Source organism: Malaclemys terrapin, chromosome 1 (assembly GCF_027887155.1).
Source record: "Malaclemys terrapin pileata isolate rMalTer1 chromosome 1, rMalTer1.hap1, whole genome shotgun sequence".
NCBI classification, from domain to species: domain Eukaryota; kingdom Metazoa; phylum Chordata; order Testudines; family Emydidae; genus Malaclemys; species Malaclemys terrapin.
Window position 1 is genome coordinate 152,708,255 of NC_071505.1, and position 26,209 is coordinate 152,734,463.

At 43.4% G+C, this 26,209-nt stretch overlaps 1 protein-coding gene across 10 annotated transcripts in view; it reads left to right on the forward strand.

The window, feature by feature from the left end:
* Window positions 1–26,209, forward strand: part of ZBTB20 (zinc finger and BTB domain containing 20) — a 625,639-nt gene that overhangs the window by 520,327 nt on the left and 79,103 nt on the right. The window contains exon 8 of one of the 10 annotated variants that reach the window (XR_008446640.1): window positions 19,385–19,711. The exons of 8 other annotated variants lie outside the window; for them this stretch is intronic. The gene's annotated coding sequence lies outside the window, so the exon portion shown is untranslated. Of the gene's footprint in view, window positions 1–19,384; window positions 19,712–26,209 lie in introns of those variants that run through there. One more of the 10 variants, XR_008446641.1, reaches the window with a different exon arrangement.

Below are 26,209 nucleotides of genomic sequence, written 5' to 3' on the forward strand. Positions count from 1 at the left end.
AGAAGGAGACACAGTGAGTTGGGACAAGGGCAGGCTTCAAGGAGGGCATTAGTAGGGGAAGAGAGACAAGATGTAGACAGTGCCAGAGCTGTGAGGAGCTTTGAAACTGAGGATGAGGTGTATGAATCTGATGCAAAAGGAGACTGGAAGCCAGTGCCAGAGACTCATGGAAGGGGAGTGACATGACCAGGGCATCAAGGCTCCAATTCAGCAAGATACTTAAGCATGCGCCTAAACCTAAACATGTGAATAGTTCTGTTGAAGCCCTGCTCCTCCTGAGTTGGGATATTTGTTGTGTCTGATTTAAAAGAGCAAACCAGCACATTGCAGTAAGCATCCTGGTGCAGCACTCTGGATTTATTCTTGTTTCCACCTTGTTTCATCCCCAGACAGCATGCTATACATGACTGAGTGACAACAGCAGACTCCGTACCTGATAGGATGTCAGCAAGTCAATGTTTTGACAGGATATTACATATGCAATGACGGGGACTGCACATCTCACTCTGCAAAGTTTATTGATACTCTCTCTTGTGATGTGACAGGCCAGGAAAATTGTTGCAGGAGAGTTTAGATCTAAACAGTAGTGACTTTATTGCAGCTCCTGATTTTTGTCTTTCCTTGTAAAGGGCTGCTGAAGTCCTTCAGATGTGTAAGACGTGAAGTCAGAGCTTACTTAGTATGGCATCATCAGAATGATGGATGGCTTAGAGAGTCATTGTGCTCTCATCCCTTTGCTTGTGAGTGTTATAATGTTTTATATTTAAAAAGATAATAATTTAAAGGAACTCCTGCACAAAGGTCTTTGGGCTTTTTAACAAAGAATAATTTAATGAACTAGCCAATGTATTAATCATTGCCTTCAGCTAGTAAACTGTGTCATAGGCTCTGTTCTACAAACAATTAAGTCTCTTTTAGCTCACAAGCTAAGGTCTTTTGCTTTTAGAGGAGTATCTGGTTCTGTCCCACTTAAGCACAAGTGCAATAAACCTGTGGTTGGTTTGTGACTTACTGGTTTGTTACAATAAATAAAAACATGATGTATCCTGAAGAAGGTGACACAACCAAAAGAGATCCTCGAAAGCTCCCAACAATATTCTGCAGCACTTCTCCTAAACACACATTACTGCTGCTGCCCCCCCCCCCCCCCACCCCGTTTAACAGCAGAAGGGAACAAAAGAAGCTTAAGCCCTGCCCTGAAGGATGCCACACATGTGATTTGGCAACCATAAGAGAAAACAGCCTTCCAGATTCAGGCCTTTAACGGAGAAGTCCCTGCCCTCCCCTTTGGATTATGTTTAGGGATGGACTGGTTAGTAGTGACTACATTGACAGTTCCAGGTGCTGTAACAGAACAGAGGGTATCAACATGGTCCCTTGGGTATATTGCTTAATAGAAAGATGTTGCAGTGCACTGGCAGAACAACAGCCAGTGTGTAGCTCTCAAAGCCACACAGTTTATAACTCGCTTGTTCTCATGGACCTGTGTTCTCCTGTGCTGTGCAATCTGTGAGCAATCTGAAGAAAGGATCAAGTCTCCTTTTGTTGAAAACATTTTCATTTTTCCACTGTATAATTTTTTGCAGGTCTGCTAACTTCAAACCCATAGTAAGAGAGGCAGCTTTCCCTTACTTTAATGCCTCTATATTTCATCATGGACATTTCATCTCCTCTTTTCACTGCTTATCTGCATTACGTATGTACCACTGCAGAATGATAATGAGACTGGGGTTAAAAAAACAATGTTTTGAGCTGTCTCTTGTCCTCTAACAGCATGATCCTCCAGGGTGATACCCCTCCCACCCAGCCTAAGTAGCTAGCAAAGAGAAATTTGTACACAAATGCAACCACCAAGAATGAAGTCGTAGTTCTGAGCTATGATAATACATTCCATCCTGAGGAGGAGGGGAAAGCTGCCAGTGGAGCAACTGCATTTCTGCAGAGCGATGACCTGGTTCTCCCATTTCCATCCTATGTTTTGAAACTGCATGAGATTGTTTGAGTTACTTACATTTTTGGCGATGGGAAACTGTAAGCCTTTCAATTCCATCAGTGTTGTCCGCATTGACAAATAGCAGAGAGGCAGGGGCTGTCCCTTATTCACCTGGAAATACTGTGTGACAGTTCAAGACAACTAAGTGGTAAACTTAGGGTGACCAGATGAGAGATGTGAAATATTGGGATGCAGATGCGGGGGGGGGGTGCTGGCAGACACCAAAAAAACCCCAAGAGCTGGCAGCAGAGGGGGAAAAAAAAAGAAAGAAAGAGGCACTGGAGCATAGGAAAAATTGGTGGGGGCTGAGCAGCCACCAGCAGCTCCACGCCCCGCCTCCCCCACACCAGCTCACCTCCGCTCCACCTCCGCTCCACCTCCACCTCCACCTCCCCTGAGCTGGCTGCTGCATCCTGCTTCTCCCCCCTCCTCCAGCACTTGCAGCGCCATACAGCTGATTAGCGCAAGCCTGGGAGGAGGAATGCGGGGTGCTTGGGGAAGAGGCGAGGCCAGGGCAGGGATTTGGGGAGGGAGGGGGCAGAGTTGGGGCGGGGGGGGCATGAGCCCCCTCTGCCTGTGCGCCAGAGCGCAAAATATCGGGACAATTCGCGTCGGGATGGGGGACAAACAAGTAAATATCGGGACAGTCCCGATAATATCGGGACGTCTGGTCACCCTAGGTAAACTACACAATAACTGTGTAATAAATATGTTAATGGTAGCCACTGCAGCATTGCATTTTACTGAGTTAATCCTTATGCAAACATTGGGCCCAAACCTATAGTCTTTTTAACTCCAGTCCAGACAATGAAAGTTTCACTTGAATAGGGAACTGCATGATCAGGCCTATATTGCGGTAAATAAATGTGCCATCAGCATGCAATACACATCTAACTCCCATCTCATGCAAGTTTTATATAAGTCCCTCCCTTGCAAGGGATTGCATCATTGATTCAGTCCATCTCACTCTCAACACCCTGTCCCCAGCTTTTTTCCCCCTTCAATTTCCATTTAATGGGTGAAGAGAATAAATTAACACAACCACTTTCATCTTTAGGTATCAGAGTTAACACCCAATTGAGTTGAATGGAGCAGTAACACCTTTCTTAAAACTGTTGCTTTAAGCTCTTTTTCTGCAGCCTCAGATAGACAGCCCTGCATCTGCTCACACATGGCAGGTTCTTTTAGCCACTTGAAGGGGTAGAACCTTTTTTGTTGTTTTTTAAAGGAAAACTTAAATTCTGCAAAACCACACAGTACAGCCAATTGACCAGTGCTGTTCAATCTGTCCACTAAATCAACCATTGAGAAATCACTTGACTCGAAGCTAACACATTTCATACCTCCTGATAACTTTCTCCTGCCTTATCTGGATTTTCTAAACTTCTTCCATGCCCATTTATCATTTAATAGGAACATTTCATTCTGCTTTGCTTTGTCTACATTTTTTGAAGCTTTAAAATATTCCCATTGCAGGTGGACATTGCACTGCCTCTCTATCTGGGAAAAGGAACTTTATTCCCGAATGGAAATACTTTTGCATCAAGGGAAAAGTTAGGAAAAAATTACATTCTCTGAGTGGGGATCCAAACAGCTTTGACTCCTCTACAAAAGTTTATCAAGAATTCCATGCACTCTCGAATGAAAGAGTTGTGGAACAATATCTGTAACATTTCAGAGCCAGACTGAACAAATGGAATAACAACACTGGTGAACTGCTAGCTTGGTGCTTCACAAAGGCAGAGAGTGAGAGATAATCCCCGAGATTAACACTCCACACAGCACTGGTTTAATCAACTCTCAAACTATATTGATGAGATATCCTCTTCTTTTATTAGATGTTGTAGACGATAACACAGTTCTTAGAAGAGTACCACTCCCAAAAAGCATTTTGCATTTCCTCCTTAGAAAAGGCAACATTTTCGCTTGCATCTTTAAAATCAAGAAAATTCCCCACGGCTGGATGGATTAATGTTTTATACAATGTAGGGTTATAGTTCCAAAAGTAACTTCTATAATTCCCATACCTCCCTCAGTGTGATTTTGCAAATGCAAGGTTTTTTGAGCAGATTAAACTGTGCTCAGTGCACACAAGCTACTTCATTTCAAATAAGTTAGTTATCTAAATCGCAGTTGGGAGAAGACACCTGCAATTTTACATGTAAGTTTGAGGACCCTTTGAAAATTTGACCTATAGGACCCATTCACACTACAAGTATAGGTGTGCTTTGGTGACCTGGTCATGACACTTCCATCTGATCCAGTTGAGTTGTAATTACACAGCAACTTTTTCCCCAATACACGTCAAACTTGTTTGTGTGTTCACATCTACTATGCTGCTTAGCCACATTCTGCAAAGTGCATTCTGGGAAAATCTGGGCAGCTATTTTATAATGTTTCAGCAGTGGGATAGATTGCTCAGAGGACATGCACACAGAGTGAAACTAGCTGCCTATGAGTCAGTGCACGCTGGGTTATCCAACTGCAAAGAGAACTGTGAGGAAGGAGAACCAACCAATAATGCTGTTTTCTCTCCCCCATTTTCTCCCATAAACAAATTAGCCAAGTGCCATATAGTGAGCTGTTGCATTATTGGTTCCCAATCACCATCATGATTACTGCAATAGAAATGCACGGCTAGACAGCCACACGCAGAATATGAAGACTTCATTATTTTTACAAAGTTTACTATAGCACATTTACTGATATATTGTAAAGTATTTTCATAAATTAAAACTAAGCAGTTGTCAAAATAAATGAACAAAGTATGTTCTCTGATGCATTATCCTTGATATTTATTTTTATTTGGTATTGTCTGTTCACGTTTTTGCTAATTTCCAAAATTTGCTCACTTGTGATGGGTCACTCTCTCGGTCATTAGTGTGAATTAGCAAGATTGTATTCTCTATCCTGACAATATATACAAAATATTATGCTAATGGGAATAACATTATCTGAAGTACATTTATGTTTGTGCTGGAAGACTAGGGTCACAACAGATAATCCAAAGGATTATTCTGTGATGGATTATCCCAGTGAATGTTTTCCCAAAATGTCTGCTCACGAAAAGGTCATGTCATATCTGTGCTAGACTCTCTGTCAAACCACATCTTACCGTCTGCAAGAGGATAAATTCCAAAAGAAAATGATGGGGGTGACAGAACTGAGTAACATGTGGTAGGCATGTCAATGAAGTGAACGGCATGCCACACACCTGCTTTTTGGCTGTGCCATGCCACAAGTTAGCATTTTGGATGAGCAATTTCCGTTCTGTTGTTTTCTCTCAACACATGGTGTTCAAAAACAGTTACAAGAAAACTGTACCCATTTGCTCATCCCAGAAGCCTGCAGTTTCGAAAGATGATGCCAGATTAATTTTCACATCTACAGTATTTCAGAGTGGATACATTCTGAGAAGTGTGGCTTATCTTTTGATATTGTAATGCAATGGCTGGAGCAAAATTTATGTCCTTCCCTTTAACTTTCATGAAACACACAAAAGCTGTTTATATTTACCATAATCAAAATCTTCAAGGTATTTCTCAAATCCACATAATATTCTTGAATTCTAACATTTGCATTGAGACTTTAACATTAGCAAATATATGTGCAAAAATACAAGTATACATCAACCTTTTTTGCTAGCTGTGCATTTATAAGGAGGCTGCTGTTTTTCAATTATTCTGCTTGAACCAGACTTCATTTAAGGCAGTACTAGGACAGTAAAATCCAATTTAATGGTGTGCTATGTTAAAACAGTTATTTTTGGCCAAACCACTTCCCCTATCTTCCCCCACCCCCCTTTTGGGAGATGCGGGGGGGGGGGGCGGAGGGGATCCATGATATGACTATAACAAAAAACATTATTTGGAAAATCGGAGGATTCATTGATTCATTGGCACATCACCACACAATTCAGATAGGAAAAAGGCCTGGTTCTTTTCTAATTTACACTGATGTAACTCAAAAGTAACATTAATATAAGTGAGAAGAAATCAGACCCATATACTCTAGTTAAATGTCTTATCTGAGATCCGTAGAAAAGATCTGGTGGTAGATTTTGGACCTTAGAAATGTGCTGTCTTGCAGGTGACTATATCTATATAATTGGAAAACAGAAGAGATTTCCTTACTTTAATCTGATGTTTATCTCCATCCTCCTTAAGGCAGGAATAAAGCTAAGGGACTTAGTATCTTTCTTGAATTCCTTACAACCTATTGATATTGGCTGTGGTTAGAAGCTCCTCATGATGTATTTTATAGCAGGATGTCCTTATCACTAGAAACTGAGCCATTTGTTGCTGGGTCTGAACCCATTCAATCCTCCCTTTATTTCTGTGTTCCATTGGAATATCAGCCCATGAAAGTGACATGACTAGCACAAGGTTAGCTTCTGTCATCCCTTAGCCTGTGTATCAGGTACATTACTCAATAGTCAAGCAATTTATAGGCAAATGGTTTTAAATACTGAAATAGAATTAATTTCAGGGGGCCCTTTTTAAGAGACCAACTGGACCGGGCACCAGTGAAGACAGATCAAGTAGGGCAGGATCGATGTGTTCACTGTATTTTTAACAAGAGGTGTTGATGAGCTCCTCCATGGCTAGGCTCCTTAGGATAAAATTTCAACCTATTACACGGGGATTTAGACACTCTTTTCCCATTAACATCAATGGGAATCATGTGGCTAAATCCCTGTGCAACACATTGAAATTTACTCCCTTGTGTCTTAATTCATTATAATGTGGATACTCTCCTATACGGAGAGCAAATGGAACGAAGAAGCAGCTTTGAGTACTAAAGCATCCTGCAGAGTTTGTTTTTTGTAGTGAACAGCATTTCTGGTTGTGTGCGGGACACTAGGTTAGAGGCCAAGCTTCAGGACACTGGGAAAATGGATAATAGTATGTCTGTATTACTCATTCATCTATGGGATAAATTGAATAGATGGCTGACTGGCCCTTCATCCATGAGAGTGGGATTTTGTCGTTTCTCTCAATTCTCCACCACCACATACCTCCTGTGGATGCAGCTAGTGTGCTTTTGACTATAAGTTACCGTTTAGGTTCACTGGCTTTCTGTTGATTTGAAGTCTGGATTCCTGCCCATAAATGTTTTGGCCTTCCTGCCCTATCGTGTAATTTCCACTGAAGTGAGAGGGTTGGGTGCATGAGATGCTTGGGTGCATCCATGGACAATGGTTATTGGACACATTTAAGGTCATAATTCAGTAAAACCTTTTTATCCGGCATGCTGGGGGAATGGGAGGTGCTGGTAAGTGAAAAATTATGGTTAACTAAGAGGGAGAGAATTTGGGTATGTGGGGGGGTGCGGGGCGGGGGGTTGGGGCGCAGAACACGGGTTCTGGGAGGGAGTTTGGGTGGGGGGGTCAGGGCTGGGGGTTGGGGCAGAGGAGGAGGTGCAGAGTGCTGGATCTGGGTGGAGCTCACCTCGGGTGGCTCCCTGCAAGTGGTGACATGTCCCAGCTGCTCCTAGGCAGAGGCATGGCTAGGCGGCTCTGTGCGCTGGCTCTACCCGCAGGCACCACCCCTGCAGCTCCCACTGGCCATGGTTCCCAGCCAATGGGAGCTGCAGAGCCAGTGCTCAGGGCACAGGCAGCGTGCAGAGCTGCCTAGTCATGCCTCTGCCTAAGAGCAGCTGGGACATGTCACCACTTGTGGGGAGCTACCCGAGGTGAGTGCTGCCCAGATCCAGCACCCCAAAACCCCTCCTGTGCCCCAAACCCCTGCCCCAAGCCCCCTCCTGCACCCCAGCCCCTCACCTCCTCCCGCACTCCGAATCCCTCGTGGCCGTTCCTCCGCCTAGGAACAGCCAGGACATGTTGCCACTTCTGGGGAGCCATGCAAAGCCAGGTAGGGATCCTGCTGGCCCCATGCCAGCCAGACTATGAACCAGACTTTCAATGAAGATCAGAAATGCTGGTTTATAGAGCTTTCTGGTTGGTAAAGTGCGGGATAACACAGCTTTTACTGTAAGAGGCCACTTCATTATCTTCCTGAGCAAGGAAAGAGCATGTTTTTGACATCCGTTATTTCTCTTTGAGTAGATGCAGCCATGTATTCCACTTAGGTGTGCACACACCCAGTGCACTGGAGCTGGAGAACGTTGCCTAGCAGTACCTGTAGGGGTGGCATTTGTGCCTCGTGGTCATAGCCCCTCCCCTGACTATATGAGATGGCACTGCCCCGACCCCTCCTCAGTTCCTTCCTACTGCCTGTGGCTGGAGCCAGAGTTCTATATGGTTCTTAACCTCACAATTCCTCTATCCTTTTAATGACTTGCTCTTGTTGTATGTAATTAGTTAGTACCATTAGTGTTAGTTAGATTTAATTAAGTTTTCTGTGGTGATGCCTTCATCAGGGTTCAAACACTGTCTATCATCTGGGGGAGTGATCCCCAACAATGATCCCCCCATTTGCTTTGCTTAGGTGAGACCCATACCAAAGAGTGGTGTTTGATTTGTTAATCATTCACAATATGGATTTAGGTGGCTAAGGACCTTTATGTAAAGCAGCACCTTCTCAAACAGGTCATGCATCCTGCTTTGACACTGAGGCCTACATCAGATCGCAGGTCGCCCTTGGGTTCAGAGTGTGTTACTATTTCATGCTCTGGAGTCGGTGCATTTCTGAAGAGGTGGAGAAGCTGTTTTCCCTCAATTGCACCAAGGAAAAGGACTCATAAGACCAATTAAGTCTCATGGAGACTCTTATTCCTCCTTCAGGAACAGTATGGCTTAGCATTACTGCAGGCATGTGGGATGGAGCAAGTCCTTCCAACTTCTCCCTGGTATGCATAGGGAACTGAGAGACCTCATACTGTCGACTCCGGTTCTGGCCCTGGAGCATCCGTTGAGTCCAGTACTAATGAGGGTGATGCCAGCACCAGCTGTTTCCTCATTGGTGTCATATCAGGTGGCAGTGGACCTCCTCTGCCTTTCCATCCTGAGTTCTCCATGGGTCTAGGACTTCACCAGGACTATGCTGTTTACAACCCTGCTGTCTGGACAGGCTGCTGAACCTTTGGGTCCATTGGCACCATATCCCAATATTTCCATGCCTAGACTACAGAAGTGAGGCCAGTGATGGGCTCGGCCCAAGGAACCTCCTTGGCGCTGTGAGACTGCTCAGCACTGCTGCACTTTGCACTGCCAATGTTACTGTGGCGACACTTTCCACCCTCCCCCTCGGCACTGTCAGCTGCATTGGCACTACCTCTGACTTCAGTACCGACAGCACACCCAGCACCAGAGACAGTGGAGGTGATCTCAGTGCTGTTTCCACCATCCGCACCAGTTCCTCCCTTGTTCTGAGCAACAGATTAGTTGGACTCATTGCTCCTGCCCTCCGTGCTGCCTTCACCCTTATCCCCGGACACCCGAGATGCCTCAGCATCCAGGTCGGGATCCTGCTCCTGCTCTCCATCACCTGACCCACATCGAGGGCTGTTCATGGAGCAGCCTGGGTACCGAGATCGGCACTCATCTCTCAGTCAGGACAAGGGCCCTTGGCTTGGAACTTACTGGCCACTAATGCCCTACCCTTATGCCCAATAGCTTCCATGGAATCTGTGGGGTTGCTCCTCAGTCACAGAGGTTGCACTGCTCTTCACCATTCCAAGGGAAGATCCCCAGGCACGTCAGTGGTTGGAGCTGTTGACCCACTGCATGTTCAGGTCCCACGTAATCTTCCCCTTGCGGAGCCTCTGGAGTTGTCCCATTCAAGTCCACAAGTTCAGGAGCGGGATCCAGCCTTGGCACAGTTAACTGCCTCTTTATCATCCCTGGATGATTCAGCGGTGCCTGGCTCTTCCTCCCCTTCAGTGCCTGAGAACTTCAAGGCCAACCAGAACATTTTGTGGTGTGTGGCTGCTTCCCCGGGCATTCAGGCAGAGTTTCTTCAGGAGAATACCCATAAGTTGCTGAACATTCTGCAGCCATCAGCCCCAGGGAGAGTGGCCCTTTCCATTAATGATGTGATCCTGGAGCCTGCATAAGTTCTTTGAAGCATGCCAGCTTTGGTACTGCCTACTGCAAAGTATTTAGAGAAACACTGCTTTGTACCGGTGCAGGGTTTTGAGGGCTTTTACTCCCACCTAGCCCCTAATTCCCTGATTGTAACCGCAGTGAACAACAAAGCTCAGCAGGACAGATTTAAGTCCACTCCTAACAACAAGGACTCTAAGAGGATGGACTTAATGGGTAGAAAGATCTATACCCCCTCTTCCCTGGAAACACAGATTGCAAACCAGCAGGCATTGCTGCCCAAATATGACTTTGTGAATGGGACAGCTATGTCTAAATTTACAGACCAGCTAGCTGATCAGTAAATGGAGGAATTTGGGGCCTTCATCACTGAAGGCTGCTTCATGGCCAAGATGTCACTACAGTCTGCGTTAGATGTCGCAGACACTTCAGCCAGAGTGTTTGCCTCACGTGGCAGTGACCAGAAGAAGGGCAACCTGTTTGCATTGGCCCCGATGTGCAGCAGGCTATAGATGACTTGGCCTTTGATGGTTGTGTGCTCTTTTCGGACAAAACGGACAAAACTCTGCACTCCTTCAAGGATTCCAGGGCTACCCTACATTCCTTGGTGGTGTATACACCAGCAGTGCAAAGGCACCATTACGGTGGTGAAGAACAGCAGCAGCAACAGTGCTGCCTGCAACACCACTTAGGGCAGTCTTTCCCTCTGTCCAGACAGCAGGACCATGCTTGAAAGGGGCATAGTTCCCAGAGGCAGAGACATTTGGGTCCTGGCTTTGACCAATCAACACATCCTCCCCTGACATCCACCAAGAGCCGTTTTTGACTTGTTTGTCCATTAGCCCAGCCCCTCGGTTTGAGGATAGGCTAGCTTGCTTTCACAGTGTTTGGGACTCGATTACCAACAACATCATCAGATCGGGATATGCTATCCAGTTCCTCTCCATTCCTCCTCCTCACCCTCCATCCCTGTTCCTCTTCAGAGACCCCTCTCAGGAGATACTGCTGCTCAAACTGGTTCAGTCTTTACTGGCTTTAGGAGTAGTGTGGGAGTTTCCTTCGAAGCATCAGGGTCAAGGCTTTTATTCCTAGTACTTCGTGGTTCCCAAATCCAAAGGAGTGGTTAAGACTTATTCTTGACCTCGGCAGCCTCAACAAATACATCAGATACATGAGGTTCTGAATGGTCACCCTGTCAACTATCCTCCCTATGTTGATTCAGAATGACTGGTTTGATGCTCTGGACCTTCAGGGCACTTGTTTTCCTGTGGCAATTCTACCGAGCCACAGCAGATTTCTCTGGTTTGTGATAGCAGACCACCATTTTCAGTTCACGGTCCTTCCTTTCTGTCTGCCTTCAGCCCTCCATGTGTTTACCAAATGTATGGTTGTGGTAATGGTGTACCTCAGAAAGAAGGGAATCTATGTCTTCCTATATCTAGAAGACTGGCTACTAAGGAGTGGGACCAGCGAAGTTCTTTCTCGCGTACACATTACACTGTGCTTAATCGACCATCTGGGTCTTATCCTAAACACTGAGAAGTCAACATTTGTCCCAACTCAGAAAATCAAGTTCACTGGGGCCCTAACAGACTCAACAAGTTTTTACCAACCGTTTTCAGACAGTTCGTTGCCTTTGTCTCAGTCTGCTGTCTCTATCTTCCACAACAGTTCAGGTGTGCCTGAGGCTCTTGGGCCACATGTTTGCATGCACACGTGTGGTTCAGTATGCCAGGTTGTTTCTTTGTCCTCTTCCACTGGGCTCAGGACAGCTTACCATCCAACTCTTCACTCCATGGATAGTTTGGTCCACCTCCCTCCATTCATCCTGGACTCCTTGCAGCCGTGGACAGTTCAGGAGAATATACAGTAACTCCTCACTTAAAGTCATCCCAGTTAACGTTGTTTCGAGTTGCTGATCAATTAGGGAACATGCTCGTTTAAAGTTGTGAAATGCTCCCTTCTAACATCTTTGGCAGCCGCCTATTTTGTCCACTACTTGCAGGAAGAGCAACACATTGCATCTAGCTGGTGAGGGCTTGGAACCAAGGTGGACCAGCAGCCCCCGCCATCAGCAGGGCTGGCTCCAGGCACCAGCCTGGCAAGCAGGTGGTTGGGGCGGCCACTCCAGAGAGGTGCGGCACGTCCAGCTATTCGGCGGCAATTCAGCAGACAGTCTTTCACTCCCACTCTGAGCGAAGGACCTTCCACCGAATTGCCGCCACAGATCGCGATTGCGGCTTTTTTTTTTTTTTTTGGCTGCTTGGGGCGGCAAAAACCCTGGAGCCGGCCCTGCCCATCAGCTCCCCCTATCATCTCCCCACTCCCCTAAGTTCCCTGTGCAGCAGCTGCCTGCAGTTCAGCTCTGTCCCTCCCCCTGCCATGTGCTGCTCCTGCCCTCTGCCTTGGAGCTGCTCCCAGAGACTCCTGCTTGCTGTACGGGGGAGGGGGGGAAGAGGAGGGCTAATGTCAGGGTGTCTCCCCCTCCCCCCTACTCCTGCACCCCGATTACCCCATCTTCCATAGCGCGGGGGGGGCACACGACGAGGGAACATCTAGGCAGTAGCTGTGGTCTCAGGAGGTCTCAGCAAGCTGATTTAATTAACAAGGCAGTATATTTAAGCCTGGGGCAGCTACTTAAAGGGGAAATGCGCATTTTTTCTCTCACACACAGGGTGTGTGTCTCTGTCTGCCCTCCCTCCTTTCCTGCTGCCTTGTAGAGTGTTGTGAGAGTTAACCCTTGAGGGCTCAGTCAATTGCTAGTTCATTTAGCAGTGAGGCATTCCCTGGGAAATATCCCACCCTCTAATTCCTCCACCTCAACCAAGCTTCACAATCATCATCGCTGTATACCAGTATTAAATTGTTTGTGTAAAACTTATATTGTGTATGTGTGTGTGTGTGTGTGTGTGTGTGTGTGTGTGTGTGTGTGTGTGTGTGTGTGTGTGTGTGTGTATATATATATAGTCTTTTGTCTGGTGAAAAAAATTTCCCTGGAACCTAACCCCCTCATTTACATTAATTCTTATGGGGAAATTGGATTCACTTGATCTCTAAGTGGAAAACTTCCTGTATCAATGAGGCATACAAAATAGCTTCAACTACACCTCTTCCGTTAATGCGATCTCATTCTACAAGCGTGCAAGTCACGTCAATGGTATTAAGTGGTTTCTCGATATTGGACATTTACAGGGCTGCCACTTGGTCGTCCATACATACGTTTGTGGATCATTATGCCATTATCGTGGCATTCAGAGCAGATGCAAACTTTGGGAAGGCGGTCCTGCAGTCCTTGTTTAAGTAGACTCCAAGCCTCACCCCTATGGGTGCTGCTTGGGAGTCATCTAAGTGGAATACACAGCTGCATCTACTCAAAGAAGAAGATACAGTTACTTACTGTAACTGTGGTTCTTTGAGATGTAATGCAAATGTGTATTTCACGAACCACCCTCTGTCCGCTCTGCATCGGAGTCTAGTCTCCGCATTTGGTATGAAGGACTTGGGGATGGGGAGCGGTGCTGCCTCATATAGCCAGGGGAGGGGCTATGGCCATGAGGCACAAACTCTGCCCGCTATGGGTTCTGTGAGGCAAAATTCTCTGGCTCCGGTGCACTGGACACGCACACACTTAAATGAAATATATGTCTGCATCCCATCTCGCAGAACCATAGTTACAATAAGTAACTTATTTTAAAAAAAGAAGTGACTATAATACAGCAGCAGGCACACACATGGAAGTAATAGTAAAAAACTTGGAGCCTGATTTTCAACGGTGGCATCTAAGTCCACAGATGCAATTTTGTGTTTATAAAGAGTGGTGTCCACCATGAATTGAAGGTGCATTTGGCACCTCTAAATGTACTATCTGTTTGCATCTGCAGAACAGATAGTCAGATATCTAAATGCTATCAGTTGTGCCTATGATTAATTGCAGGTGCAATTATACATGCATGGAAAATTATAGACTGCATTGAGGCCCTGATGAAAGTCATGCCCCTGGGCTCATTTGACCTGTTTAGATCAGCAAGTCAAAAATAAGACTTTTATTTCAATTACAGTCCATTTGATTTTGAACCTAATGATGCAACTAGAAGTCTGTTGGCTAACTACTGAGACCCAGGAGAAGGATGTCTGGGATCTTGTCTATCCAGCACAAGAGGGGTTCCCATTAAATTCACTCTGAGCTCATTAAGAGTCTTATATTTGGTCAAAAGATCTATTTTTGTTCTTCCTGGTCTTATTGAATCTGTTGTTGATTCATTTGGCAGACAGATGTTAATGAGACTGCCTCACTCAGGCCACTACGGAGAGTGAGATTTTCCATGCCACTATATCTGTGCAATGTGTTGGAACTATGTCTCCCTTGTGAACTGAATTTGAGAACAGTTTTATTAATATACTGACTAAATATATCAGTGTTGCTAATCTGTCTGCCTCCAATAAGGCGGGGGGGGGCTGTATTTTACTTCCTTTAATAAACAGAAAAAAAACAAGTTATGCCTTTTCTGTACTCTTTCTTCATCCCTATTTTAACATGTTCTTTTAAAGAACATCCTTAGAAAGTCTCCATTATTCCAGCTGCCTTTGGATGTCACCAAAGGCTTGGGGTTCTTTCCTGTTACCTAGCACTCAGTAATCAAAATTATGCCCGTCTCTCTGCTAGAACAGAGTTGGCACTGTAGGCTTTTCCCTTCCTGAACTTCTAGTTTAGTCAGTTCTTGGTTTTATCCATTAAAGCACTGGCCTTTCTAGTTCTACCTCTTCCAGATGCTACCAACATTCTGATTAAAAATTGTTGTTATAATTAATTGACTAAATATTTTGGTTGGTAGAAGAAATGCAAGTTAATTTTTTTAAAGAGTGCTAGATACGGGACCACCGTTACTGGTTTTTAAGCTCTAATTTTGGGAAGCGCAATTGTACTGTAGTTTGGGATAGATGGATGCATGCATGGAGGAATCCTGTTTACTAGATGGTGCAACCACAGAGTGGGAGGGGTGTCTTCATTCCTTTTTGAATATCCCCATTTCCTCTCTCTATGCTAAAGGCCTCTTTAAGTTTAATCAGTTTTTCAAGGACTATAATCAGTCAGTCAGGGGCTGACCTGAGCATCTTAGGGTGGGAGAAGCTGCTTCTTGGCCTTTTGACCACAATCATATGGTACCATCTTTATTTGGGTACTAAAATTTACCCCTAATAGGTGATGGGAATGATGCTCTAATATCTTTCTTCCATCTGGAACCATTCTAAACTGCATGGATAAAGGATTGGTGTAATTTATTTTGAACCTTTACCCAACTTATACTATGAAAGGGGTGTCCTGCAGTATTTTCTTTTTTCAGCCATCTGTTGGCTGTACTCAGTGCCATGGATGAAAAAAGTTTGAAAATCAGATATGCTAGCTCCCATTTTGTATAAGCTTTGTTCCCATCTGGTAGGGTCAGCAAGGAAAATAGCACCCTTTTTAACACTATATGGGGAATCCATATTAAAAATTGTACATATGGAATTTTGACATACTCAAGAAATGACTTGAAATTAAACTTTTTCTGTGCCCCTGACTATCTAGCTTGGTTCCCAAAGACTTAAAAATTCTGCCAGAAGCCTCCTGTGACTATGCATATAGAAGTCAGTTCATTTCTTGTATAGGGGGAACAGTGTTAATGGATAGTAAAGGGTGTGAGTTAGAAGGGTCCTGTCATCTTGTCGGAACTAAGCACTCTCTCAGTATGAATCTCGCTAGGCTTCATCCAGTCCAGCTATACAATAGCGTAAATATCAGAATATCACTGGAAGCCAGATGCTGCATCTGTACTTTCTTGTAAAGTAAATTAATAACATAATAATTACACTTGTTAAGATAAAAGGGATAGGGAACTAAATCAGATGCTTGGGATGGTATCCATTGCATAGCATGGTGTTCCCAATTAAAGCATGTCTTTTAGGAACTGGAGTATGCTACAAGATGTTAAGGAATTACTTCAGGTTTAATGCTTTTATTAATAAGTTCCAAAAACTAACACTATCCATCCAACTCAACTGTAACAATTTTTTTGTTTGTGTTGTTTTTTGGGGTGGCGGTTGATTTTTTTTTTTTTTTTTTTAATGAAATGAGGAAACTAGTAAAGATCCTAATGTCCAGGTGAAGAAATTGAAATTAGCATAAAGTTTACTTAATCATGCTATAACGGTATCACAGAAGGCATGCATGCCAGAAAACAAGAAAGGAAGCAGGAAGGCAAGGGAAAAACCCAGTATGGTTAAATTAAAAGGTATAAGAGGTTATTCATGCCAAACAGATATCCTTCAGAAGGTGAAAATCCAACCCAAATGAAGTCATAGAATCATAGATTAGGGTTGGAAGAGAACTCTAGTCCAACCCCCTGGACTAGATGGATTACTGTTCTGATCCAGTATGGCAATTCCTGTATTCTTAAGTATTGTTGCAACAGAAGAGGAAATTTCAAAGCATTGAGAATCAGATCTTGTGCCACTTCTTGGCATCTGCTAACCTCTGTGTTGTGTGAAGCAAGCACTAATTGGCATGACAAAAAAAAATGTATGTAAATTTTATCCAGAAACTGGCAGGAACAACTTGGGGAGCCAATGCAAAAAAATCTATGGCCCCATTCACCAGCCCTTGTTTACTCTACCACCGAATATTCCTCACCGTTCTTGACAACAGCTCCCACACATCACTCATCAACTCTCAACTTAACACTGCCATACAGATCATTACCAGAACAGTAAAATCAACACCACATCTGTGGCTTCCCTTACTGGCACACAATCACCCACCCCAAATTCATTGTGATATGAGAATTCCTTGGGAGTCCCATTGTATTCCAGAGAACAAGGATATCCCAATACATGAAGACATAAATAAAATTCTAAGATTCAAAATCAAATCTAGAAAACTTTTTTGGCTTTCAGTGCAAGTGCTCAAAGACTCAGGGTTTCCCCCCAAAGATCAATTGTGAGCAAGGTGGAAGGATTTCAACATCCTAAACAAACGTCTCATTGAGGATCCAGCTGAAGAACCAATGGCTTTTCCCTACCAAGAAAGATATTGAACTGCATCTGCACATCACATGACAGATGCACCTACCTCTTCCATAAATGGGAACTGAGACACAGTCCTATCTGTGACTGCAGGAATGGACTTCACACTGTGGAACATCTTGTCAACCACTGTCCCAAGTGATCATATCCTGGTGGTCTCTCTGCCATCCACTCCATGACACCTGAAGCAATCAATTGGATTACCAATTTGGACTTAAACATCTAAAGGTGCAGTTTTTAAGGTATATGAAAGAAGGCAACTGATGGGCAAAATAAACGGGACCATTTATTTCAGAATCCATATCCTTGCATGTAGATGTGGGGAAAGAGATTGGACCAAATGTGTTGCTGGTGTAATTCTATTGAAGTCTAATGATTTCAGCCCATTCTGTGTACATGACCTTACTTTTGTAAAGGGCCATATTAAACTTCTCAATTCCCTTCGTCAGTTTCCCTCTAAGATGTGCTGGAGTTGTGAAATACTCAGCTGAAATCCATTGTGCTTTGTGTCAGTTCAAGCTTTTCTTCATATTCATCTTCTGCCATTCCCAAATTGCAAGTTTGTCTCATCCTGAATAAGATATTGTTTTAAGGGATGTGTACCTGAGAGTAGACCATACTAGGACACTTAGAATATGGCTATTCCCATTATTGTAAAGTAAAATCAACAAACTTCATTTAAAAAAAAAACACCCCAAAGAAATAAACAGAGAGATGCTTGCATTCAACACACAGGCGTAATATTCTTGTCCTTGCCCCCACACCATGCTCGACCAGGCAGATGTGAAGTTTCATCAATAGTGGGACTGCTGTAGAGATAATCACAATCTCCAAAAGAGAATGGATCCAGGAAACAATGGCTATACAGTTTCCCTGTGACCATGGGGTGGGAGGGAAGGTCCTTCACATGTAGTACTTCCACACACACACACCAACGAATGAAATTTACACTTACTATTAACTGTATATGTCAGTCCTCGATGAGTGCCAAAAGCATCCCAAATCAGGAGACCAGTAGTTATTTAATAGCCGATATATCATAAATCACCAGGCCTAAAAATGCATGCCATATACCATGGAAAGCTGTGGTTCTCGACTTTCAAATGCTTTTCATTACTCACCATGACAGTTCATGATATATGAAATCTTAAAGCCACATCGTTCTGGGGATCTTGCCTTTTTACTCACTTCAGTTCTGACATGATTTTAATGGGGATCATCTTGAGAACCAGTAGAACTGGAAATCAAGGGTCTGACCTTCTCAGGCCTTACTCATATGAGACAATGAGACTACTCACATGAGAAAAGTCTGAAGATCAGGTCTCAGTATTTGATATCATCTGAAAGTAGGTTGAGATCCCAGCTTTCAAATAGCATGATCGTAAGAGCAGCCAGAACTGTGTGGTTTTAAAGTCTGACATGTAGTATCTACACTGCAGTTAGACACCTGTGGCTGGCCCAGGCCAGTTGACTTGGGCTTGTGGGCCTCAGGCTAAGGGGCTATTTAATTGCATTGTAGACATTCACGCTTGGGCTGGAGCCCAAGCTTTGGCACCCTTCCACCTTACAGGGTCCTAGAGCCCAGACTCCAGCCCAAGCCCGAATGTCTACACTGCAATTAAATACCCCTTAGCCTGAGCCCCTTGAGCCCGAGTCAGCTAGCACAGGCGAGCTATAGGTTTTTCATTGTAGTGTAGACAAACCCCTAGTGACCTGCCAGTGTTAGAAACACTTTTGTGGCCCAGTAAAAAAGCTTTGAGGATCAGTAAATTGTTCCTAACACCGGTTCTAGACGATGACGCAGAAAAAAAGATTCCCTCTGTCCCCCACACAACAAAAAGAGTGCATGAAAACAGTCATACAGCATGATGCTTGCTATTCCAAGAAACAACAAGCTAAGCTGGTCTTAACTTTGAATTTGTCTGTCTGTATTCCAACCTTAATGTTTATCAGAAAACACAGCTTTTTTGCTGATCTTCTTCTGGGAGGGATGATATTATTGGTAAAGGAAAGTGAACCCCTTATGAAACTGTTTTCAGAGCTCACCATCATGCTTATCATGGTGCAGATATATATGTAGGGAGTTTTTATAAAATGTGGATTATTGATATGATCATTTGGTGCAATTGCAACCTTTAATGTAAATCTGTAATGCAACAGGGCATTACATGCACAGCATGTGATGGCAAGGGTTGCTCAATTACTCCCTAGCAAAGCTAGAAGAAACTCTGTATTTTCACTTTGCAAACCTTGGCAAGGATATGATGTTATATTTGCCAAATTTTGTAAAATCTAAAATGATGGAATTTTGCTCTTATGCCCAGCAGTGAAACAACACAAGGCATGGCCCTGAAAAAAGATGCCAGGGAAGTGAAGGCATCAGTCCACCAACCTTACAGTCTACTTTGTGAATGGGCTCTAGCAGTTAGGAAGTGTTGTCCAGGAGCAGAAGATGGAGAATCTGCCCTTTTGGATTCTACAAAAGAAAAAAAGAAAAAAACACCTGACTTATTTCATATGTTGCTGATAAAAATACATTCATACACTGTATCCTGGTAGGGCAAATCTCAGCTGAAAGTGAATTTATGTGGCTGAAGGATAAAGCCCTGATGAAAGATAGTGGGGGTATTCTAATGGAATATATATAATCTGCGTTTGTAACTATTAGCTCTGTTATTAAAAACAAGAGGACAAGCTGTTTCTTCTCTTGATACTTGCAAAAGTTTTCCAAATTTCTCTCATTTTACAAAATGCCAGTTCATTGCTGCAGCCTGGAGTGAGGCTGTTTACTGCTCTGTGCTAAGTAGAAAGTTCAAATCAATTATTGTCCATTAGAGTTAGGCATAACTGATGAAATATCCCCAGAGGAGTATTGTAAATGTATCAAGATGTCCTCCCCCATTACAGAAATGGGGAAGCATGGCGAATTACTTACCTTCCCTCTTACACTTAATGCCTCTGAAATGCTGCCAGGCAGAAAAAGCGTTTCTTCTCTCACTGGGGTTTAAGAGAAGTTGTTGCTGTTCTGGAAAACCAACAAAGCTCCAGGTGCTGACACACCTTAGCATTATTTACAGACAGGAACAAGAATAAAAGATGGGAAAACAGCATTTAACAACAGCAATGAATTCAAAATCTAAGCAGAAAATACCCAACCCAAAATCCAGGACTGGAGACTTGTTTCTAATATGATTGGGAACTTTTTGTGCAGTAAACTGTATAATAAAGTCAAGCATTAAAATTACACTGACAGAGCTTTAAGGGTAGAATGCAAAGCCAATAAAAGCCAAGAAATCCATGCTTAAGGATGTGCCCTAGTGCCAAGGAATGCTGGGACATGGAACAGAAGCATGTAGGACTTAACCATTTGTGCCTATCATCAACCTGCATTTTCTCACGTCTTCTTTGTCAGGCTCCTGTATTGTGCTGTACTGCCATATAAAAAGACAGGGCTTCTGCCCCAAGAGGACATTGTTTTGTGTCAGGCCCCTACTCTGCACATTAATGTTTATAACTGACAGTTTCTTTTAGTTTGTACTTTGAGCTTTACACTGTTAAATGCACATTTCATTTTTCAGTCTACAGCTCTGGCTCCCAGATGGCCCAAGACCTCTTCAGGGCTCAGTTGCAGTGGTCCCTGCTGTATGCGACTGCCAGTGCCATTTAGCCTGAGTCAGCAGTGGCGGCAAAAATAAACAAAGGGAACCTCTAAGCAACAAGGGTTGTCCCTTGCCTGTCTTTCACTGGCCACCATGCGACAGATTGGAGCAGCAGGAGGTGCTGGCGAAGAAAGGAAAGAGAGGAGAAACGGGGGCGGGGAACTGCCATGCCTCCTAACTGGGCTGCAGAAGCGATTCCCATGTATATAACGATGAGTTTATTTAGATTTATAAAAGCCTCTATAACTGCCCATGCTATGCTCCGAGCACCCAATGCAGAAATTAAAATACACAGTACGATATGGGGCTGTTTATCCATCCTCAGCAACAGAGATAATGAGTATAATAAAATAAACCCAAACTCATGCAACTGCCGGAATAGCCCAGCCACTAAGCCTGGGGGGAAAGAAATGTTTTTGCAAAATGCCCAGAGGTTAACAGATCTGATGGAGCACAGACAGAAAATAAGCTCCAAGGTCAAAGACCGTGAATTAAGGTTGCCCTGTCAGCAGCAACCTCTCCTCTGTAGGGCCTCCAACTCAGCTGCCTCTGCTGCTCTCAGCAGTAGGACACAGAAGGACAAGCGGTCTTTCGAGTAGGCCAGTCCCAAACCATTTAGCTTTATAGATTAATACCAATGCTATAAATTCACCCAGAAACTGGGTGCGCATATCCTAGCGCATTGGTGAGATGTACCTGAAATGAGAGCAGAGAGTGGCAGGTGGTTCCTTCTGCTCTGCTCAAGCAGCGGAGCACCCAGGGTGCTTGTTTTTTGCTTCCAGAAGAGTACCTGTCTCCACGGGCTCCTCCCCTACTTTCAGCACGATGAATCCTTCTAATAAGTGTAGGGGAGGGGGTAGAAATGGGGTAGCACCAAGGAAGATGAGAAAAGGGCGACAGAAAAGCCAGAAAGAGGACTAAATGAGATGGAGGGGGAAGAATCTGAGAAAGAATGGCTGAGAGCTGAGGGAGAAAGAGGCAAGAAAGGCGAAAGTGGAGACAGAAAAGGTCAGCAGAGATGAGAAAAGAAAATGGGCAAAAACCTTTGGAAGAAGTGACCGGGGCATGGCATAAGGACACATGGGAAGGACACATAGGAAGGACAGGTATGTTTCCAATACAGACTGAGGGGGCTTCAACACCAAAATGGAAAAAGAAGGTTGATCTAGTGGTTAGAGCACTGAGCTGATACTTGGGAAACCAGAGCTCAGTTCCCTGCTGAACCAAAGATTTCCTGTGTGATCTTGGGCAAGTCACTTAGGCCTAGAGTCACAAAAATAGTTAGGTGTCTAAGTTCCCAATTTTAGGCTCCACTGCAATTCACAAAACTCCCCATGAACCCTGTAGGTGCCTAAAGGAGATCAGCGCCTACGTTTTTTCAGTAAAAGTTCCCTAGGTGTCTATGTTTCTGCCTGTGACCATGCACAGTGCTGCCTCCCTCTAGGCACCGGGGCACCTATCTCCTGCCTAAGCCCCAGAGTGATTCATGAACCAGGGAAAAATAGGCATTTGGCAGCCTAACTCAAGTGCAGGCCCCAATCCAGTAGGCTCTCTCTGAGCATACCTGCAGACCACACCTCTCAGATGAGTTCACCCAAAATAGCCAGGGGAAGAGGAGAAGAAGGAGGACCTTCCTTATACCTTTTAGCCCAGTGGTTAGAGCACTCACCTGGATTGTAGAGATCCCTGATTTAGTTCACCCTCCACCTGATGGGGAGAAGGGATTTGAATACAGTTCTGTCCTCTCTCAGGTAAGTGCCATAACTGCAAAGCTGTGGGAGATTCTGGTTCAGGTCTCCCTCAGTCTCTCCTATTGAAGCTGTTTCACTATGGACAAATAATGAAAGAGTCATTTGGGCTAAAGAGAGAGAGAGAACAAGCATAAGAATGATTCTATTACCTGGTGGTTAGAGCATTCACCCAGGAAGTGGGATCCAGTTCCCCTGTTCCAATGACTTTTTAGTTATTTGGTACATCAGACTATCCCGCAGCCTAATAGAGCACTCACTTGAGAGGTGGAAGACCCCTGTTCAAATCTCTTCTCCCACTCAGGTGGAGGGGGGACTTGAACTGAGGGTCTTCCATGTCCCAGGAGAGTACCTTAACCACTGGGCTAAAAGTTGTGAGGGAGGTCCTCTTTCCCCTCCACACAAATCCTTGCTTCTTGCAAAAACAGCATAGAGGGGTCCCAGCTGTGAATTGCTAGCAGATCTAGGTGCCTTCCTGCACCCTGGACTTAGGAGCCTATCTCCATCAGAGGAGCAGGGCATAGCATACACTCTGGTCGGCCACTCCCACTAGTTAAAGCTAGTTAAAGCAGCTCCCTGCCTAGCGTGCTGTCTTTTGTGAATCACTGTCTAAGGTGTGTATCTCCCTGCATGCATTGTATATCGTATCTCCCTGCATTCAAACTCAGGCTTTGTGAATTGCAGTGATTTTCTAGGCACCTAAAAGCTAGGTGCTGTGATGCTCTACATCACAACACGTAATTTTTTTGTGAATCCAGGCCTTAACCTATCTGTGCCTTAGTTTCCAACCTGTAAAATAGGGATAAGTAGTGCTTTCCTACTTCACCAGGGGGTTACAACGATAAATATAGTATAGATTGCGAGGTGCTCAGATATTGTAGTAGTGGGAACTGTATAAATACCTAAGATAGACAAAAATGCTGGGAACCACTGGTCTGAAATGTAATATGTGAACAGTGAAATGTAGGTTTGGTCCTATGAAGTGCTTTTGTTCTTATTAAAGGGAAAGGGAGAGGTATGGTAAGGTCCTGCTCTCTTCCACTTCTTAGGTGTAATTTTCAAAGCATTTCACAGGGGGTTTAGTTTTATGACTCGTATCAAAGTGAATTAATCACATAGCTAAGTGTCTGACTCTGAGAGATGCTGAGCCACCTGCAACTCCCATTGATGTCAGTGGTGCAGGAGCTCAGTACCTCTCATGATCAGAAGAAATCCTTGCTGACAGCTTTGGGATTTTATCTTCTAGACTTTCTCCTCCCTTCCCCCCCTTTACAGGTTAGTAAGTATAAAAAATGAATCTGGTTGTAATGTATAAGACTGACAAGAAGCACATTTAAATTTGACATTGATTTTGTTTTTGTTCTCCCAGACAAAAAGGGATTCCCTTTTGCTGACAGCTCTGTCCGTGGTGCTAACAAGCAAATGTCTTCTCCTCTTCCATTTTCATTGCTATGCAACCTAGTCCACTAATGCACTACTATTTCACTTCTCAATACATTCAGTTAAGGTGAAAGCATAGCTTGCAGGAAAGCAGCCAGCTAACAGTCTTGCTTTTGAGATGGTGATGGGCTAGTGCATAAATTAATCCATTGACTTTTTTCAGTGGGGTGAGGAAGAACCCTGTAAATTCCCTGTACTCCCCACAATTCATTCCCCATTGCCACCACCTTCAGACTCCATGTATTGTAACAGTCCTTTCTCTGACAGACAAGAGCGGAATGGTGCTCTCTGCCATCCCCAGAAGGTTCACTAGAAAATGATATCAATGTTCATGTCTCCCAGCAGCTAAGTCAGCTGCCTCCATATCTCTCCCAGCCTCTCTTGGTCAGGGGAGTCAGTGGACCCAAACTGGAATCCCCATGTAATAGCAAAATGCACGGCCAGGCTAAATCACATAATTAATGTGTAGCTTTCAGTTCGTACTGATGTACTGTGGATAGAGTGTACAGAACAATGCTGTGTGGCATAAAGTCTTTAAAGGCATGAGTTTGGGATGGCCACATTGCTCGAAAGTAGAGAAGCCACCAATAGGTAAGTCATGCAGACCTTCCAACATGAGCGCTGGTAAATCCTTTATTCCATCCCATCCCCTCATGTAATTCATATATGGTTTTTATATATTACAGCAAAACTGCTTACAAATGTGAGTTTGTTGTTTGTATGAGTTGTCTTATCCCTCCACCTTTAAACATACCTTAGTACTAGAGCTGGCAGGACACTGCAGAAAAGTTGTCAGTGAATATCTGTTCACATTTTTAATGTCTATTTGATTTGACTGTATTTGTGCCTCTTTTTACTGGCATTTCACAAATATTCAGGTGAAAAGTCTTCAGTTAGCGTCTGGATGGATTGATTTAAATCACTGGCTTTAATCGTGATTTAAAGCAGCAATTGGAAAATCTTGATTTAAACCATCTATTTTAATCTCATTTTGCATTTGTACTTTTTAGTTATTTTCCTAAAGAAAGGTTTCTTCTCATAGCTTGGGAATTACTGAAAACAGGATGATTTGCAACGAAATATAGTCTTGGCATTATATTTGGTGCTGCCTTTTTTTTTCTTTGCTAACCGGGCAGATACACTGTATCTGTACACTGTCTCCATATATGTAAGTAATTATTCTTGATGTTTACCATTTTTATTATGTTATAAAATGGTGAATGATGCATTTCTTATTTACTAGGTGATGATTAATTTTTTACTTCTGATTTGTGTCAAGCTCTATTTGGACAGAAATTCAAATTAAATTAAAAATGCACAAAACCAGCATTTTTTTCCTTAAATGGGCTGGATACATAAGGAAAAAAAAATCAGAAAGTTTATCAAAACATGTTTTACATTTAAAACTGAATTGATTTATTAAACAAATGAAATATTATATGTAGTTATTGAATTAAGCTGATGGTCTCTAGTTACCACATCCTTCAAGATTTTAGAACTAGTAGAATTCATCCTCTTACACCTAGTTTTTAGTCAAATATTGGAAGAGGAAAACAATGTTTTTCTGTATCAGGGGGTAGCCGTGTTAGTCTGTATCTACAAAAACAACAAAGAGTCTGGTGGCACCTTAAAGACTAACAGATTTATTTGGGCATAAGCTTTCGTGAGTATAAACCTCACTTCTTCGGATGCATAGAGTGAAAGCTTTCACTCTATGCATCCGAAGAAGTGAGGTTTATACTCACGAAAGCTTATGCCCAAATAAATCTGTTAGTCTTTAAGGTGCCACCAGACTCTTTAATGTTTTTCTGCTTTCTCAACTCTGATTGGTTTCTTAACCTTGAATGAACTAGTCATTGAACTGAACAAGTTGAATAAACTGAAATTAATAAAATATTCTGGCTGCACCTGCAGAAAAGGCCACGAATAACAAAAGCTGGTTTAGCACTTCAAAAAACTCTGGTTCTAGTGCTTAGCCAGTGACTTCAACCAGCTCAGTGGTTTGACTCATAGAGTATAGTAAGATTAGGCCTTAACATAAACTGTCATAATTTCAAATTTAATTTTAAATAAGTTTATTTTTAAAAAATAAACCTTTATTTAAATTTTAAAATATTTGAATTAAAATTTTAAAAATCAATTTTTTTAAAAAAATCATCGATTTCTATCCCGCCTGGTTAACAAATCAAGGAGCAGAAATCATTCCATGTGACTTAGTTGACCTTTGAATAAAACAGTATGAATAACAAATGGTAAAAGTGAACCGTTCAGAAACAGTCAATAGGGTGAAAAACATTCATCC